The sequence below is a fragment of the Larimichthys crocea genome, chromosome VIII (genome assembly GCF_000972845.2).
Source record: "Larimichthys crocea isolate SSNF chromosome VIII, L_crocea_2.0, whole genome shotgun sequence".
NCBI classification, from domain to species: Eukaryota; Metazoa; Chordata; class Actinopteri; family Sciaenidae; genus Larimichthys; species Larimichthys crocea.
Genome location: NC_040018.1, coordinates 21,615,638 through 21,634,178, shown reverse-complemented (window position 1 = coordinate 21,634,178; position 18,541 = coordinate 21,615,638). Strand labels below are relative to the sequence as shown.

The window sequence follows — 18,541 nt, the reverse complement described above, 5'->3', positions numbered from 1 at the left end:
CAGGTGAAACAAGGTCTAACAGGGTCCTAATGAAGACAGCTTCACGCCGCGTTGTCTTGAAACTGCCCAGCTAAAAAGCACACACTTATTATCCATCTTCCACACTGTGGAATATTGGCTACTCAAAGTCACTAACAAGAGCAAAGGAAGATCCAACTTTCAGACCAGGGCAGATTTTGTTCATTCTCTTTGGAACAAACATAGCTGAGAAATGGCACAAGAGAGGAAGTACTGTTGCACTGTACAGCTGTAACTCTGTTGTAGACACAAGGCTGCAGGCTAAATGCTGAAGATAACTACAGCTGTGCTGATACAGAGTAGTACACACACAGTATGTAATATAAAATGTTCCAGTCTTGTTGTACTGTACATGAGCACTCGTGGAACACCTCATGTCTAATAAAAAATGCATGGATGTAATTACCTGTTACAGACTGCTACATGACACCCTAATATGAGTGTAATAATTATTTCTGTTGTTTGACTTTCTGTGGTGTCAGTTTTGTATGGTGGGCTGCACAATGGTATAATATATAAATTACTGCAGTTTGCAAATGTTTTCACAGTCTTATTTATAGTAATACACAACCATGACATTGCTTAACTGGATCATTAAATATGCATATGCACACTGGGATGCAGTTTCTACAGATTTATCAAACATTCTTCACTAAATGACTCATGGGGAATTTAGGAAGATAATTGAAAAACAAAACTGGGGGCAGATAAAACAAAATTATGTCACTTTCTACTTTCAGAAGTCAGCATTTACTACTCAGGCCAACAACAATACAACCTCTTTCCAAACAACTTTTAAGCTGGGACGTTTTAGACACAGGTTGAATATTCTCAAACCAAGACAACACACAGAAACCAGGAGTTCAGTGGTGTGATGTTGGACAGAAATAGTTCTTCTGTGGTGTTCATGAAGATTTCCCATGGTGCTGTCTGAAGCCCATTCTACAGGCTTCACACAAAATTAGAAATGCTTTTAGGTTAGTATAGGGACAGTAGATAAGCTGGAGAGCCAGTCATCCCCACAGTCCATCCCGGCCCAGTAGCATTGCCTCAGGACAAAGCCTCCGGGTGGCCCTTAACCAGGCCTTGGCCTGCCGTCTCTACGTAAGTGCTCTGTCACGAGGCTGCCAGGGGCTACAGCATATGCCACCAAATCCCTGGCGTCCGCCCCATGGTAAACAGAGGCCCAGCTAATGGAGGCATGATTCTCTGTATTCACGTATGTACAGTATGTCTGTGCCTCAGACTGACCTTTAGTTGGCCCACTCCTCGTCCTCACCGGCAAATGGCTTCACGGCTGGATGACTCTGCACTGCCTGACTCACTACATGTGGGAAATGGAGTCAGAGAAAAAGAGAAATGGGTTAGGGTGAAAGAGACACAGAAAGAGAGAGCTTTCCTTTTTTCTCCTTGACCTCAGGATTCAAAGAAAGACAATTTGTAACATGTACACTTTTAATTTAATAATACATTTAAATGATCATATAGGGCTGGGATACTGCAGCAGAAGGAACTGTGTCTTTGTTTACCTTCCTGAGAAAAGTTCAAGGTTTGACAGATATTGTAAGGATGTGACATGGATCATTTTACTTGGGTTTGAGAAAAAAAAAATCAAAGCAAACTCTGCCCTTAGTGTTATGACCATGTGCTATAATCACAGAGGGTGTATTTTTATTGTTCAACATTTCAACTCAATCTTTGCACATAATGACAGGCGTCTAAGCCATCCACCTATGTGTAAACAGTCTGCGAAGACTGCGGAGTGGAAACTGCTGCACTGAGGATCTGACCTACGAGCTTTGGCAAGCAAACCTTTCCATGTATTTATTTGTGTTGACTTTGTTTGTACTGCATGCGTGCCTGCTGCCAGTCAAGCATGCCGGTGCCCATGCAGAAACCTATGTACCGAAACACAATCATAGAGCGAAATAGTTTTAACGGACGCTTGGTACTTCTTTCCTTCACAATGGCCAGTGCCCCAGTGTGTGTCTGCCATTCTGTGGGCATCTAACATAATTATAGGGCTTTGTAGGTTTGCATGGGAGTATTGGGGCTAGATAAAGCCGTCATTACTGTACACATACACTGTCGACACACAAGCCCAATGCTGGGTACAAAGCAATCACTACAACTGTATTATCTTTCCAGTACAAGTCTATAATTAGTTTTCCCCTTGTTACAAAGCAGGCATATGTTTCATGGAAGAATGAAAAGAAACAGATTACTTCAAACCTTAACCCTGTCCTATTTCTCAGAGATAGTTTTATAGCAGGCAACGATAAGAAGAGAGCTACAGGGAGGGACTATAATGTGTCTCGATATCAGGGAGTATAAGGGGAGTTCAGAAGCAGAGTGGAATGAGGAGCCCGCGGCTTATGTCTTCAAATCACAGCTTTCCCAAGCACCATCTCTGCTTCATAACAGTGAAGATGTTTCGTTCTGACAGTGTACATTCATAGACAGTCCTACAGAATGTGTGTGTGTGTATGGATGGGTTCATTACACAGATGCAAGAATAATATCAATAATACCAACTTAAAATATCATCATCTCTTGTGGCTTCTGTCCAATATGGAGCAATTAGTTTACAATACACTTCCCATCTCATATCTACAAGGTATTTTAGGAGTGAAGGGGTTTATGCTGGCATCCATAAAACATAAAGGGGTCATATTTAATTGCGAGGGAGAGAGGAGATGAGACAAGACTAATTATCTTTATAGCCTGATGGCAATATTTTATTTAACTTCAGTACTCGGTCCTTTGCTATGGTGGCCAGTGGACATGAACAAGATTTACTTCTTATGGTGCAGCTGAGCAGGTTTTTGTGGCAACAGAGACTCCCATCAACTGCCAAAATGACAACAGTAATTTACAGATGTGACACATTAATTTTTTATTCCTTCATTCATTCATTCATTCATTCATTCAGTCATCAATACAAAAGGCAACTTTACCACTATAATTTCACATGAATATTTGTAATTTCTTTCTGTATGCAGGGTGCAAAACTAGTGGCCTGGTTTATGGCTAATGCAGCTCTAACACTAAGAAAACGCCAATAGCCTGGGACAAGAAGGCAGTCAGGGGGAAAGTTGTAAGAGAGAGAAGATAGAAAGGGAAAAAAACAGAAAAATAAATTGAGTGAAACACCCAAGAACAGAGAAGAGGGCGGGAGAGTGGTGTCATGGGAGCTGAGAGAGGCTAGTGCCATGCTATTGAGCGCATGGAAGAGTACAGTCTCTGATTTCTTCCCTTCTGCTTTTTTCCCTTTCAAAGAGCACTTGAAAGCTCTTCTGAGGTATCGAGCAGGTGGGAGTGTACGGTGAGGCGGACTGGGGCCGAGAATGGGCAGGGCTGGGTAAAGCAGCTCCCTCTTTCTCTATCCAATGCACAGAAGTGGAGGACTCAGAGGTCCAAAGGCCCAGTGGCCCAGAGCTCCAGCCAAGCATCTCTGAGGAGCCTTCAGCTGGGCAGAAGTAGAAATTGGAGGCGTGAGGCTGGGCACCCAGGATGAAGGCTAACCACAAAAGCTGCCTAAAAAGTATCCACGCTTGGAAAAAAGAGAGCAACATTGATACATATTTCAAGAGATAGTACCTTGACACTTGGATTTTTTTTTCTTAAACCAAAAACAACAAAACATTTGACACCGTCATTCCCAGAAGTTTCATACCTCTGATAACAACCAACTTTATTCATTTCTTTTGTTCAATTTGGCAACTCTCAAACAACTCTAAGTAAACATCAAGTATCCCTTCAATACTGTTCTCATACCCATGTATAAAACACTTCAGACCACAACACATTATACTACCCAGTTATGTTATTTAGCATCCTTAATCTGGGTCATTATGACATTACAATCTGCATAACACTGCTGAATTAAATTAGGCTAAAAGACAGTATTGTCTCAATCGAGATTTTCTTTAAGTTTGCCCTAATGTAATTGATCAAAAAAGCAGCCAGCCTTTGAATGCTCCATCCTCTGGGAGTAACTTCAAACTGTATCAATTATAGAAATCGGCTCAGAGGAGTGGAGTCAATTCCCTATCAATAAAGTATTCAGCGGCAATCGCCAGGAGGTTAGGAGAGGGATGAGCTAAATGCAAACCCATAGGACTATCTAAATCTACTGCACGGTGGATGCTCCAGTAAACTCAGTAGCTTCAGATGATCAAACAGGAGGTATTCCAATCAAACACTGCATAGAGCTACAGAAGCAGAAGCTTCTGTTAATACAGTGTTAACCTCTGGAGAACTGTTTTCAAGCCTTGGATCGTGAATTGAGATGTGGAAGTATATTTTTGCAATTAGTCTGCTCACACTGTAAATATTGTTACACTCCAATTTCTATTCAATACTCTAAACAAAATCTATAAGATGGTCAAACTGATTGAGAAATAAAACAAAGTACCTAGAAAATGATTGTGGCCGAGCAAAGTCACTGATTTTCAATAAGGAAGAGAAAAAGTTAGTTGGGCGACTCAATTTAGAAAAGATCTACTGTATATCAAGATATTAACTCCACATTTAACAGACGAGAGGATACAATCCTTTTTTGTGTTTTCTCAGAAAAGTCTTCAAATCCTCAAAGGACAATACAAATATTTATACTGTATATTTCACTATTTCACTTCAGTGTTTTTTTTAATGTAGATGCAAAGATAGATATACTGGTAATTCCAGGGCCAGTCACTATATCAGTAATTATCTGTGTGTTGTGGCCAGTATGATAACCAATAATATTAATTGGAAAAAATTGGAAAATATAATTTAAGTTTACTTTTTAATACAATACTAATCTTTAAAGATCCTTTCCAGAATATATCCATTTAATAAATACATTGATTTATTGTCACTTGTTTGTAATAATGTTAGTTTATAGTTCAATATGTAGACCAATTAATGCCAGATCTAATCTCCTTATTGACAAGTATGGACAAGCAAAACCAAATAGCATTACTTTACATACTTTTGGGCTAATTAATAGCTACCTAAAGCTATTAACCAGTTTAAACTGGATAACTGTGGCATCATGGCTCCTTCCTCTGCTGCCGATAGAAGGAGACTAACTGACTCAGGTACTGCTGGTAGAGAGGAGGGGCTCGTTCGTCTCAGCCTCAACATCCAACAAGAATTCACATTTACATTTACATTTTCAGGTACATAGCACATTTTTTCATTGTTTTTAGCTTTTTCACAACAGTTCAACACTAGCATAATGAGGTCCATAATCCATAATAATGAGGTCCATGTGTAAAACATGGGCTCAGGCAGTGAATTTCTGTGGGCAGAGAAGATGTCACATTTCTACAAGTTTATGTTCCACTTGTTCAACAGGTGTTTGATCATTTATTCGTAACCATCTCCCTTACTGGTGGATTTTGTTCAGTTCTGCTGTCTGTTTGTGGGGAGCTCAGCTCCATCTTTATGCAAGAGCTACCACAGAGAGCAGAGAGGAGAGAGAAGAGGCGGCAGAAGGGCGAAAATACTCAAAACTGAGTTTTAAGCGGCATCCGTAGTCTGCAGCACATTCTCAGACTTGCAATTATATATTTTAAAAAAATAACTCAAAAACAAAATCAGTTAAAATGTCTATCTCTCTAACTTAACTCTTGGTGTATTACCTTTTTACTAACTCCTCTGCAATTTAATAAACCTACTCCTTGAATATGATGAGTAATTAATTCACAATGACTTCTTGTTTAATTGTTTACCAAAAGATCCAAAAGTTTTTCGGCTGTTGAACAAAAAAATGTTTTTTCATTAAAGTGTAGAAGTTAACTCAAGACACAAAGGAATGAGGGTATTAATCTTCTGCTCAAGCTTGTTAAACAATTACGGGTGGCTGTTATCAGATTGCCTGTGGTTGACTCTCATATGCACGCATACAAACAGACAAAAACAAAAATACATGCATCTACTGTAGGCTTTCATGCACACAATCACTCATGTGCATGCATTTAAGTACTGTATACACCCACTCCTCCACAGTATCACTGTTACACTGTATAGATCTATTGACAGAGCCATGCCATATCAATGACACCTTCAATCTTTACAGGCCCTTCTCCCTGAAAGCTTCTGTTGCGACACAATCATTACAAATTGATTGCAAAATAGCTAACAATCATGATTAAATCATTAAATTCTTGTCTACGCTTCAGAGAATGGGGAGAAAATTAACTTCCCACCAACCTCATTTTTTTCCGAACACGAAATAATGATTTTCTGCCAGTCTAATTACAAAGCCAACATCTGATCAAGCCCGCATCCAGAGGGGATTATCACATGCGCTAGTATTAGACCTCATTACCAGCCTGAGTGCAGAATTATTACATCTTGTAATTGGATGGTGAGATTTATATACAGATCAGGCCGGTTTCTGTAAGATTGTAATTACAGGCTTCGTTGGTTAGCCACTTATCACTCAGCAGTGGAGTGCAGGAAATCGGCGTGTGGAAGAGCATTTCATTAATCCCTCACTCTGTCGGAGGGGGGGGGGACGCTGTACCTTCCATGTCTGTTTTAGGGACAACAGCATCATTCGCACATCAAACAATTCATCACTCTCTTCTTTGCCCCATACCTGTTCAGACAAGCCCTCAGTTTCCTGAGCTCCTCAGTGAACAATCATAGGAAATTTGCCTCTGTAAATGATTAATTTTGATTGTTGACTGAGCACCATTTGCTAATTAACCCAAGGTAAATATGTAGAATATACCCTCAGCAGAGGGATCATGAAAACCCTTGCCAGGGTTAACAGGCTAAAAGCTCAATGCAGCTGTGGAGGAGTGTGCGTTTGTGAATCCATTTGGCTTCACCCATTTATACAGCCCAAAGACCACAGTATCTTTCCCTTCTCTCAGTGGGCAAAGGCTGTTATAGCTGCCTTTAGCTCATGTAAATTATTGAACACACTTTTTTTTCTCCCCTTTTCTTCTTAAGGAGACCCTTAATTAATGGACCGGGACGCTTGTTAAACACCTCACTTTCCATGGCACAAATCTGCCACATGTGATTAGACAGGGCCAGCGTGCTCCAGTTCATCAGCGAAGCAAAAGACGGAGATAGAGAGGCTTTTGCGGCCATCATCATCATTCCTCATCACAACTCAAGCAATGGCTGCTCTACTTACAAACAGGTCACTCACGATAAACCAAAGTAAATCTGCACTGACAATGTCAAGCTCTGACACCTTTTACATATGGTAATAAATTGAAAACGGGACTGAGGCAAATCTTGAAGCAAATGGAATGAAAAATGACAGAGGGAGGAAAAAACTAGAAATGTGTGTTGTAACGTGACGCTGAAGGAACCAACTCATTTGCTGTCCCGCCATTCTGCAACTCAGCAAGAAACGCCTTGATCCTCGTGTCAGGGTGACACTGATGGGGAAGAAAAGAAAGCATCAGCACCTCTTCACAGTTAACACCCATGCAACTTACTTTCTCTCTGCATATCACAGAGCCCTCCCCTGTAACAATCAATACAGGCCTACATTTTATGAGACAAGGAGTTAACTTGTTCAATTATGCCACAGACAGCTCTATTCTTTTGTAACAAGTAATCTGGATAGTGAAATCAATACTGACAGGCTCACGGCACGCTAGCTAATTTCATATTACCTCCAGCCAATGGCGGAGTAGCTCGTAATGGAGCTGTAGTTCCACTTCATTATAAGAAAGGAGGGGGGGATCAATACTAGCACAGACGCACACACGCCCACGTTAAAACACACATACACACGCAAGCAAAAAGGTCCGATTTTCCACACAGCATAACACAAACACATACGGGCAAAGAGGGCAACTCGGCTACTTCAAAGCCCCCAAGGGGCTACACGGAGCTGTCTAATACAGGGCAGATGGGGTGGGGGAGTGGATGGGGGTCCAGGGTCACAACCCCCCCCCAAAATAAATTATACTTCCAATTGTCAGCAAACACACGCACACAAACACACCTCTCTTTTTCAAACTGTCAAGCAATCTTGAGGGGAACATCCCCATTTTTATTCACTGATCTTCCTTTAAGCGCACACACTTGCAAGCAATTAACACTTGACTTCTTCACAACAAGGTCATAATCTGATTCGAAGGGTTGACTACTGAGAGGGAAAGGAGAGAGAAGAGAGAAAAAAGAGAAAAATAAAGGAGGATAACCTTCAGATGGAGGATCAAGTCTTTGACCTCTGCAGCTAATTACAAATTAAACTCCATATCTTCTTTTGTAAAAAAAAGAAATATCTCCATTCTTTTTTCCCATTATTGTTATCACTCTGTAGGATTAGCTGGGGACTAAGGGGATGATGTTGTCTAAGCCGATGTCAACTGTACAATTACTCGACTCATCCATCCCTTTCCAAGGAAAATAAGACACTGTAGATTAAGATAAGCCGTCTTGAGAAAGAATAGGGATGTAAAGCCTTTGACAATTACTAAGTACACATGGCAAAGGGTGACAATTGCTCTTGGTAAACAAACTAAATACTCATTAGACTTAACTCTCAGATTCCTTTTTTCATAACTTCCTATTATGCAATTTGGATTTATTGCACACATTAATAATCTTTACCAGGTTAGGCTACAAACACCATGACAGCAGCATCATTTAGCTTTAGTAAAGAGCACCCACAGAACGGACAGCTACGTGAGAACACATCTCAACTGCGTTAGGCAAGGGCCCAATTAAATGCATTTTAATCTAAATATCCCTCAATATGCTTTATTGTTCTCCTTTAATTTCCTTGCCACTATTCCATATGGAGCTACAGTTATCAAGCAGACAGGCTTTATGAGCCCGGCAGAGTTGTGTAACACTGGGGCTCATCAGTCCTCAGCCATTAACGGGCTGGCAATGTCTCTGCAACAGGGGGCACTGGCCTATAACAAATGCTCGGCTTTTGGTGGAAATGCATTTAGGACTCAGCTATTCACTGGACAATTATTAACAATTAGCTGTACACAGCATCCATCACAGGCTGAAATTAGAGTTTTGGTAATGTAAAGTTTAAATGTGTGGATCATTGTGAGGTTTCCCTTAGGAAACCCTCAGGTTTACTCCAGTTGTTGCCATTCACCACATCAGTATGGATTACAGATGTAAGTTACACATTTTGTCATATGCTTGCACACTGTTGCATTACTATTTCTTTTTATGCCCATTTTGTCAGTGCAAAGTAGTTGTGCCTACTCAGCTCTATGTACAACTACGTACAACTTTTATACTGTGACTGTGGCTGGAGATAGCCGCAGGATGTGTTATTATGAATCCTATTGCTTTTCCGCAAAGACCCGCCCCTATTCTGTCTCTGATTGGCTAAACCCAACCTCTGATTTAACCCCATCCTACCTCTCACCTTAACCAACTTTTTAAAAAAGCAGTGGGATTCATAATGACGCCTCCAGGATAGAATGGGGTAATTTGGGGATATAAGCATTATGTGTGTAAGCAAACAATTTGGCTGAGGACCATTTCTCCCTATAGCAAGCTGTTCCTTTGTGGTTACAGCTGCCCAATTAGAGAACGTTTACATACGTTTTCTAGAAAATTATAATAAAGTCTATAACCATTTTTGCTTAAAAAAAAAAAAGAAAAACAGCATTCTCCCTCCAGATCCTAACCCTTTCCGCACAGGTGCCCGATCTAAGCAGGTGGAGTCTCTGATGCAACAACTTGGACACGATTCCTCGTCACCTTCCCTCCTGCAGACACTGTCAACTGGGCTGATAGTCAAGCCATAAAGCACCACTGCCAGGAACTCAACCTGGATCCTCTCACAGTAATGTGCATTTTTCCCTCTTTGGTATCTGAATGTCCCAATTTCTCTTTATCTTATTACAGAATAAAAGCATAGAGCAAAGGGGAAAAGGATGCCATGTCTACTTTTGAAAAAGCATTTTATTCATTTGTATTTTTAATTATATAAATGAATTAATCAATAATGACATAAATTACTTAATCACCTCTTAGTTTATGACTAATCCTCAGGTGACATGTATTGCCAATTAGATAAACACTGAAAAAAGTATATGTAAGAATCAGCTTTTATTAACTGACTATGTGCATGCAAGTGAGACGGACACAAAGACGCAGAGACAGGCAGAGCAGGAGTTGAGGGATTGAAGATTCCGACTCACTCTCAACCATTTTCACCTCCCATTATCTGATTAGCCTCCCATTTCTTCCCCATCAGTGCAGTGACCTGGATTTTCGGTAGGATAGTGATGGTCAGCCAGGGCGGGGTCTGGTGAGAGGGGCCAAACCATTTGGGGGTGGCGGAACCATAAATCAGCAGCAGCAGGAGAGAAGAGTGAGGCGGATTTATAAAGATGTTGTGCTCGGCCAGCCCACTTGTGGACACTGTGATGAATTCACAAGCACATTGCCAAGGCAAACTACTTCATTATACCATGGCCCAGTGGTCATTAATCTCCCTGGGAGGCCAGCATCCTGGGGGATCGCCAGACCAGAGAATTTATTCAGGCCTGGAGGTACTCATTTCATTAGCCATTCAATCTGTTCAGTCCCCCTCTCTCTCCATCCCTCTCTCTGTCTCTACTTGCCATCATGGTAGTTTATATTATCTAATAAATAGTACCTCAATTTCTATCTTTGTCCTCTCTGTGTGTTGTCTTCACTGTAACAAATTAAGATTCTGATTGCATTCAAATACAAGCATTATTTACATATCAGGAAGATTTGGATCAGTTGGATTTGTATAATGTGTAAATGTACTTATCTATCATACTCGATGACCAAAATTTATAGAGATTTGTGCATTTGTTTGTGCATCTCTGATGGTTATTATAGTGAGGAGAGGTTAAAAAAAAAAACATTTGTGCACTGCAAGTTCAGAACATACCACCTCTCAGCCCTTATGACAAGGGGTGAAAGAGTGGAGACATGAGAAGAGATTCCCAGAGGTAAAGTCACAACTGGCTACTTCGGTCCTGTAATGGTGTCATTACTCGGGGCAAGTGCTACTGGCCCAACATGTTATGGGAGGGCCAACATCCAGCGATTACTTATTAATGCTGGGACTCCTTATTCCACACACACACACACAGAAAACAAATACGCTATCCCCTCTGTCTATTACTGTGATCAAACAGGCAGATGCACAAAAAAAGACACGCTTCAAGGTGAATCAGGGCCGCGTAACACTGTGAATGTGAGGAGGATATCGATATTCATCTTCAGCCACAGCTTGCTAAACAACTCAGTTAAGTCGGAGTAGCATTGTGCAGAACTGCCAATTGGTAACAACATGTCAGACACAAACACAAACACTTATGCATATTATTCTTGTCTGATACACACAGACATATACATCGTCTCCCTAGCTCTCACACACAGCCTGGAAAACATTCATATTAAATACATCACAGTGAATTCCTCCCACATTGTGAGGTCTGTAATACCCCCAAGTCGGCCAAGCACACTTGCACCCTCAGTTTGTTATCATGTGATCAGATCTTACAGCTTGAAGAATGTAGGGAAGGCTTCATCTCTCTCTGTTCCTTTGCTCCTCTCCCTAAAGGATTAAACTATATACTGTATATATATATAAATATGTGGAATAATTTCATCAACCAAGCTCTGTCCCGGTGGACCCCTTCCACTTTAAACACTTAACGGGTTAAATAAATAATGATGGCTTGCACACTGGGTGTGTGTTAACGTTAACGGCACCAGCCACTAGCCCCGGGTCCCACAGCAGCAGGAGTCCTTAAAGCGAATAATTTGCTTCCGCTCAGGCCGCCACACTGTAGCCATTCTCAGAGCAGATTATGGGCCTTTAAGTAGCAGCCAGGCCTGAAATGTGACTCTAGGGCTCACAGGCTGTTGGGGAGGAGGCAAGACTCCTTAGAGAGAAGCAGTGGGACAGGGACAGAGAGGGATGTGGACCGACAGGAGAAAGGCTAAATCTATAAATATTAGGGTAAAAGAGAGATGGGGAGAGAGAGAGGTGAGGCAGTGGAGGCTCAGAATGTAGGTTAATGGCACAAGTAAAGCTAATAAAATTATTCAAAACCAATTCTGCACGACATAACTTCCAGAATTCAAACTGAAGTGTTTGAGCACTGTGTTAAATTGTAACCTTGAATACAGTTCAATGTATTGTGACAAGGCAAAGCTGTGGCAAAGATCGTCTCTCTTTCTACTGTTAGGTGACATAAAAAAAAAAAGAATCAACAATAAAGCAAATATTCCTTACATGCAGGTGTTTTCAGCAGCTTTTCGAATTTCCAGAAAGTCGTGATTAGTTTACAGCACGTAAGCAACTGTGATCAAAGTGCAGCAAGAATGACACGCTGAGAGATGCTGCTTACCCAGCGTGACATGTTTCAGGTTTGAGTTCATCCAAACTGAAGAAAGCATCTGTGGTCTTCTCGTCTAACCAGTTCGCCGTGCCTTCTTCCTCTTCTACCATCCAATCCCTACCAAAACAAAATAAATAAAAATTTAACAAACCTCATGATCTCAGTTGAGAAGGACAAAGCGGATCATGAGTGGAGATTCACATTCTACTAGCGGCTGCATACGGATTACTAAATCTGCCTACATGCAGGTGTATCTATAAAAACAGAATACAAGTATATATGACTTTGAATATTATTATCATTAATAGAGACATCATGCCCTCCCATACCTATTGTTGACTCCTATCCATTGCTAGTTACCCTGGTTAATGTGTAACCCCTCGTGACCCTGACCCCATGCTATGCACAGTGGTGTAAACATTACTCACACGTCACTGCCATCAACATTATTACCTTTCCGTCACTATGTGTCCCTCTATTTATAACCTCACCGATCTATAGCCATCGAGAGCTACTGTATCCTATTTTATTTCACTTCAAAGATGCCTATCACTCCGATCACTTTAGGATCATCAAGCGGTGAATAAAGATACTACAACAGAATAAAGACAAAAACAAAATCTGACTTGCTCGTAGGAGCAGAATCTATTTCTATACTGATCAATGGCTAGATAACATGCTTAAGAGTGTGTGTGTGCTGTCATCTGTGTGTGATATTGTCTCTTCAGAGCCCTCATCCTGGGTTTGGAGCTTATGGTGATAACCCCATTAAGATATCAGGCTTTAATTCAAACAGCTTTCCTGACAAAAAAAAAATCAATAGCAACTTTCCCTAAACCTTTTCTCCTCATTTTTCTTTGTAAGCTCAGCACGTTCGGACTCAACTTTACATCTGCTATTTCTCTCCAAACAACTGCAGGCTCCAGTAAAACCCTTGAGAAAGCAAGCAGACACCATCAGTTGATCTATCATGCCATCTCCTCACTAAGAGAGGACAGAAACATCAAATCCCCCTGAAATGACATCTGAACATCAATAAATGGTCCCCGCCCCTCCAATGTGACAGTAAAAGCCATATTGATTTCCACCCAGATTAAGGATACTACTGGGAGCAATTTAAACATACAAGCTGAAGTGTCCCGGCCTAGTCGTGAGTGATGCCTCTCACCGTGTATAATCACGCCGACACTGTGCATTGTGGAGGAGCAAGAGTCAGGATCATGGAAATATAAACGATCGGAAAGACTAGATACAGCAGAGGCTCTCTTTTTTTTTCTCTTTTTTTTTCCAGCCAGGGACCCCTTACAAGATATAAAATATACTGTATGCCCCCCCCACACTACACTATTTACATGATATGTGAGTTATAAGATTTATAATAGCAATTATAGGTTAGATTGGAACGTAATCTATAAACTTGGAAATTAATAAATGAATAAACATATTATTCATTGAGCTATGAAGCAGTATATACTGTCTGTAAACACACACACGCATACACGTATATATGTATATGTATACATGTGTACATAACTAGACTTTTACACACAGACACACACACACACACATATATATATATATATATGATATTATAGATATATAATATTTATATAATTTATTGACATATACATGTGTGTGTGTGTGTGTGTGTGTGTGTGTATATAGGTGTATGTGTAGATACATATATATATTATATATATATATATATACATATATACAATATATATACAAATATATATATATATATATATATATATATATATATATATATAATACAATACATAACATACATACATACATAATATATAATTATATATATATATAATATAATATATATATAAATATATACTTACATACATAACATATATAACCATGGCACTAATTATAAAATGATAAATAACTTATGAACATTGTTTAGAACAGTCGAGAAGCTGGAATTGTCCATTCATAAAAACACATTACGCGCTGAGTATGTGAAGTAGGTGCAGGCTAGCTTGCTAAAGTTAGCAAACTTGGCTTGTGTAATAATACAGAAGTAAATAGGTCTGGTAGTTTTGTTGGTGAGGTTGCTAAGTACTAATTACGTTGAACAACCGTTTAAAATACCAGCTGAACAACGGAGAGTCTCTTACTGAAGTTAGTCACACACGCCGGCTCTCTGAAGGTCTATATGCGCCAAAACTTTGCGCATGCGTCCGTCACGTCACTAACGTCATGTCAAAGCGTCAGACATCTGTTTCCTGCAGGTGATTCGCTTTTCGGCAGGTGGGAGCAGACGTCACACCGCCCCCTGCTGGACAGGTTGCCACGCCTTTTAGTTTTAATTTATATTATTATTATTATATTTATTATTTGTATATATTATTAGTTATTATTGTGTAGTAGTAGTAGTAGTAGTAGTATGTCACCACTTTCATGTGAAATTTTCAAGAGATTCGTCCAGACTCCCATATACTCGAGCCAGCTTGTGTGTCCTTCTGCTTTTCAGGTTATGGCCAGCAACATTTTTAACCATCATCACAACCCTCAATGCACACTACCGACACAGATGCACACAGGCGTCTACAGATGTGCAAGCAAATAAATGCACACGTACACACCCAATTCAGCACATTCAGATTTCATCCCCCAGCTGCGCTGTAGTACTGAGACCATGTATCCTAAGGGCACGTGAGATGCTTCATGCAGCCCTCGGGCCTCTGAAGGTTAACTCCTGACCTCTGTGGTTTCCTGGCTGAGGGCTTCTCTGATAGATAGACCTGCTCGCAGATAGAGAGGCTGTCTTGGGAACTCAACAACGTGCACCGCAGTATACACAGCTATTGTTTCACATTTCAGGATGGATGGAGCCAATATTTCTGTATTAGCAGCTCCATGTGTAAAGCACCATGCAGGTCATGGCCTGACCCTCACAGTGTTTAACTGTCTCTCCTCCACATACAAAGCTTGCAACACCTACATAATACAAGGGATATTGATTGGATGGGTTTTACTATGTCTGGTCAATATGCACATGTACTTAATACAGTATACGTGCATCTCTGTGTATAAATGATTTGATATTTTTTTCTGACGTAAATATTTCATACAGCTTCATAGGTGTACACAATGATCGATCAACATTGTTTCCTCGTTGAGGGGTCATCCCCAGTACACACTGACACATACGCTAGGTAGCTTAACACAATATCCCACCTGGGGAAACCAACTCGTGATAGAAAGGTGAAGGAGAAAGGAAGCAGAGGGAAATCAGTGAGGGAGAACGAAAGAGTGTACAAAGCTAGAGAAGAAGATTAAACATAGGGCTAAGAGAGATAGATGAAAGACTGCAAGAAAAACAGAGAGGTACAAAGTTTTGGCCGAAAACTGACATCACATCCAGTTTTGGACAACAATCAAAGCGAGGTGAGACCTGCAACACGCGCGTACTTGAACTTGGGCTAAATGTTGCTCTTTGAATATAGATAGGTGCGGTGAAAAAACAAGCCATTAGAGCCGGTCAGGTAAACAAAATAAGGAATCCGGTGAGAACAAGCAACATTGAAGGGTTGGGGGGTGGGGTGGCGTCTTTGAAGTGGCTCAGAGTATTCCCCTGACACTTCTGAGATATTTTATTTGAATAATGTGCAGATTCCACATCCGAGTGAGCAGAAAAAGTATACGGTTGGGTGGGGAAGATGACAGGGTTTAATTTCCAACTCTACTGAGAGGGGTGTTGAGAGCGAGAGGAAAGAGAGACAAGGGAATTAAAGAGAGAGAGAGAGAGAGAGAGAGAGAGAGAGAGAGAGAGAGAGAGAGAGGAGGTAGGGGGTAGAAATAAAGAGTTTAGATATGAGATGAGGAAGGCAGACGGAGGATATCGGATTCCCTAAAAACATTTGGACATTTTAAACCTAAGGCAGTTTGCAGGCAGTAAATAAGGGAAGGGAATCAATAGCAGTCAGTGATAAGGGGATTAAAAAGCAGCTAAATATGAAATAACAGCCTAACAAAATGGTATGGATTTCCAATTGGACCACGTGACAGCTGCTTTTGAAATGCAAATAGTAACTTATGCACATGTGTCCTTCTCAGGCCTGGCCACCTATTGATCGGCTAAAACAAATTCTATTGACATTGAATATTAAGGGCCATAAAATCTCTCATGGGAGGTACTTACACACCCATTTCCAGTTTTCACCGTCTACAGCAGGAGACCTGCCTCTTTGACTCACTGAAGCTTAGAACTGCTGGGTGAAGAAAGCGCACAGCTAAGGCAATAAAACTAGATATTGAGTTCAATGTTGAGAATATGCGCAGGCGGTTTCCTGTCAACCTGCGTGTCCTCGCAGTGGAAGAGACATGTCTACTAGAAATGTAAAGTGAAAATCACTTGTAGCATTCTAATTGAGGCAGCCAATTATCAGCAAATGTTTGTAAAATGTTCCTGTCTTCGAAACATTTTAGAGATAACATGCTGACAATGAGGCAATTTGGATCCAAATGATGTGTTGCTAAACCTTGGTGGGCTGGGTGAGAAGGGAAAAGCACACATGAGAAACACATGGAGTGTAAAACCTTGTCTGTTCTCTTAAACATCAACCGCACTGTATATTTTAATTCCTTCACTACTACAACCCAAAGGCTGTATAATTGATATCTCAGTGTTCACCAGCCATTTTTGTCTGATGTACCCCTCAGCTCCATCAAATAAGCTCAAGTAACCCGTACTCCATCAAACCCATCATGTTCATTTGGATCAATTTTATACTGGATCTTAATACTATTACACAATTATAATTATTGAATTTACATTAAAGTGCATGATAACTATGCACCTTTATTTTTCATATGAATGTTGAGCTTAGTCAACTGTCAGTGCAACAGTTAGGCTTGCATTTAATTACAATTTTTATTGTTATTTCTTTAAACTAGTTACCATTATAGACGGATATTTAACTATTAGTTGACTGCTGCTCTTGCTGACTAAGGTTTCATGCTTGGTGGGAATCTGGTCTGTCTCACTCACAGATCCCCCCCTCCTTCAGATGAGCAGGCAAACAAGACCTGAGGAAGATACTGCTGCTCATTCTCTGCTATCTCTCCCATATTTCTTTGCTGTCTCTCTCCTACGCCCCGTTCTCTTCTCTTCTGTCTTCTCTTCTTGTCAATACCGTTCCGTCTCAGGTGTTGTAACGACAATGGTTGGTGGTCGGCTTAAGTTTCTGTTACGCAACAAAAAATTTCAACAAACTTTTTCTGACTGTGGGTTTGACTGCAAACAAGTCTATACTAAAGTGTCGTGTTGCTCTCATATCACAGGTGCCACACTTCTCTCTCTCTTCAGGAGCCACAATCTGAAAAAGTCTTTACACTGATGGGGCAAAAACAGGAGGGGAGAAATATCTCCTTAATCGACTGACTAAATTTATGACATTAAGAGACTGGCAAACAGGAAAAGGTTTGGGTCAGGATAGTATTAGAGGGCAGCTCTCACTGCATGGGCCAGTGTTAAACAAAGTGCCAATCAATAGCCCTTTTATTAGTGACCGCAATCAATGTGCCGGTGACTGAGTGAGCCAATTACGGTATTGACCGCCTGGGCAGAAGAAAGACAAGAAGAGAAGAGAACGTGGGGCGTAGGAGAGAAGACAGCAAAGAAAATATGGGGAGACGATAGAGAGAAATGGCAGCAGTATCTTCCTCAGGTCTGTTTTCCTGCTCATCTGAAGGAGGGGGGGGCATCTGGTGGAGTGAGAAGACCAGATTCCCACCAAGCATGAGGCCCCGGGGTCTGCGGCTGAGGACACCCTGACAGAAAGCAGAGGCCGCCTATCTCCCGGAGGAAGTGAATACGTGTGTGTGTGTGTAGCGGGAGGAGGTGGGGGGTTCAGGGGAAGCTGCTGCCCACCCCACAACCTCCCCCATACGTGCACATCATCTGTGCTTGGGGTGAGCTGTACTGGGAAACACAGCAGCACTCGTCTTCTCACTGCTGGTTCTGAATAGTAATGAGGTCACAGGGCTGGTAAGGTCCTGTGCACGCTCAACTCCACCTTTCCCCCCAAGAGGATGACCAGGTGGATGTGTGTGTCTGTGTGTGCAAGATAACCTAGGCGTGAGGACATATTACATAATTCCTATGTCTCGTATAAACAAAAACTGCAGGTAACTAAACGTCAGGGCCTGCTGATTTGTCTGAGCTTTACCACTGT

General features: G+C 41.0%; 1 long non-coding RNA gene across 5 annotated transcripts in view; it reads right to left on the bottom strand.

Moving 5' to 3' along the window:
- LOC113746382 (uncharacterized) overlaps positions 1 to 14,555 on the bottom strand; it is a 276,262-nt gene extending 261,707 nt beyond the window's left edge. For 2 of the 5 annotated variants that reach the window (XR_003462818.1, XR_003462819.1), the window contains exons 1-3: positions 14,480 to 14,555; positions 12,357 to 12,464; positions 1,270 to 1,342 (exon numbers count right to left, since the gene is read on the bottom strand). This is a non-coding gene — a long non-coding RNA (uncharacterized LOC113746382). The remainder of the gene's footprint in view (positions 1 to 1,269; positions 1,343 to 12,356; positions 12,465 to 14,479) is intronic. The other 3 variants (XR_003462822.1, XR_003462821.1, XR_003462820.1) reach the window with 2 other exon arrangements.
- Between the last annotated feature and the right edge of the window lie 3,986 nt (positions 14,556 to 18,541).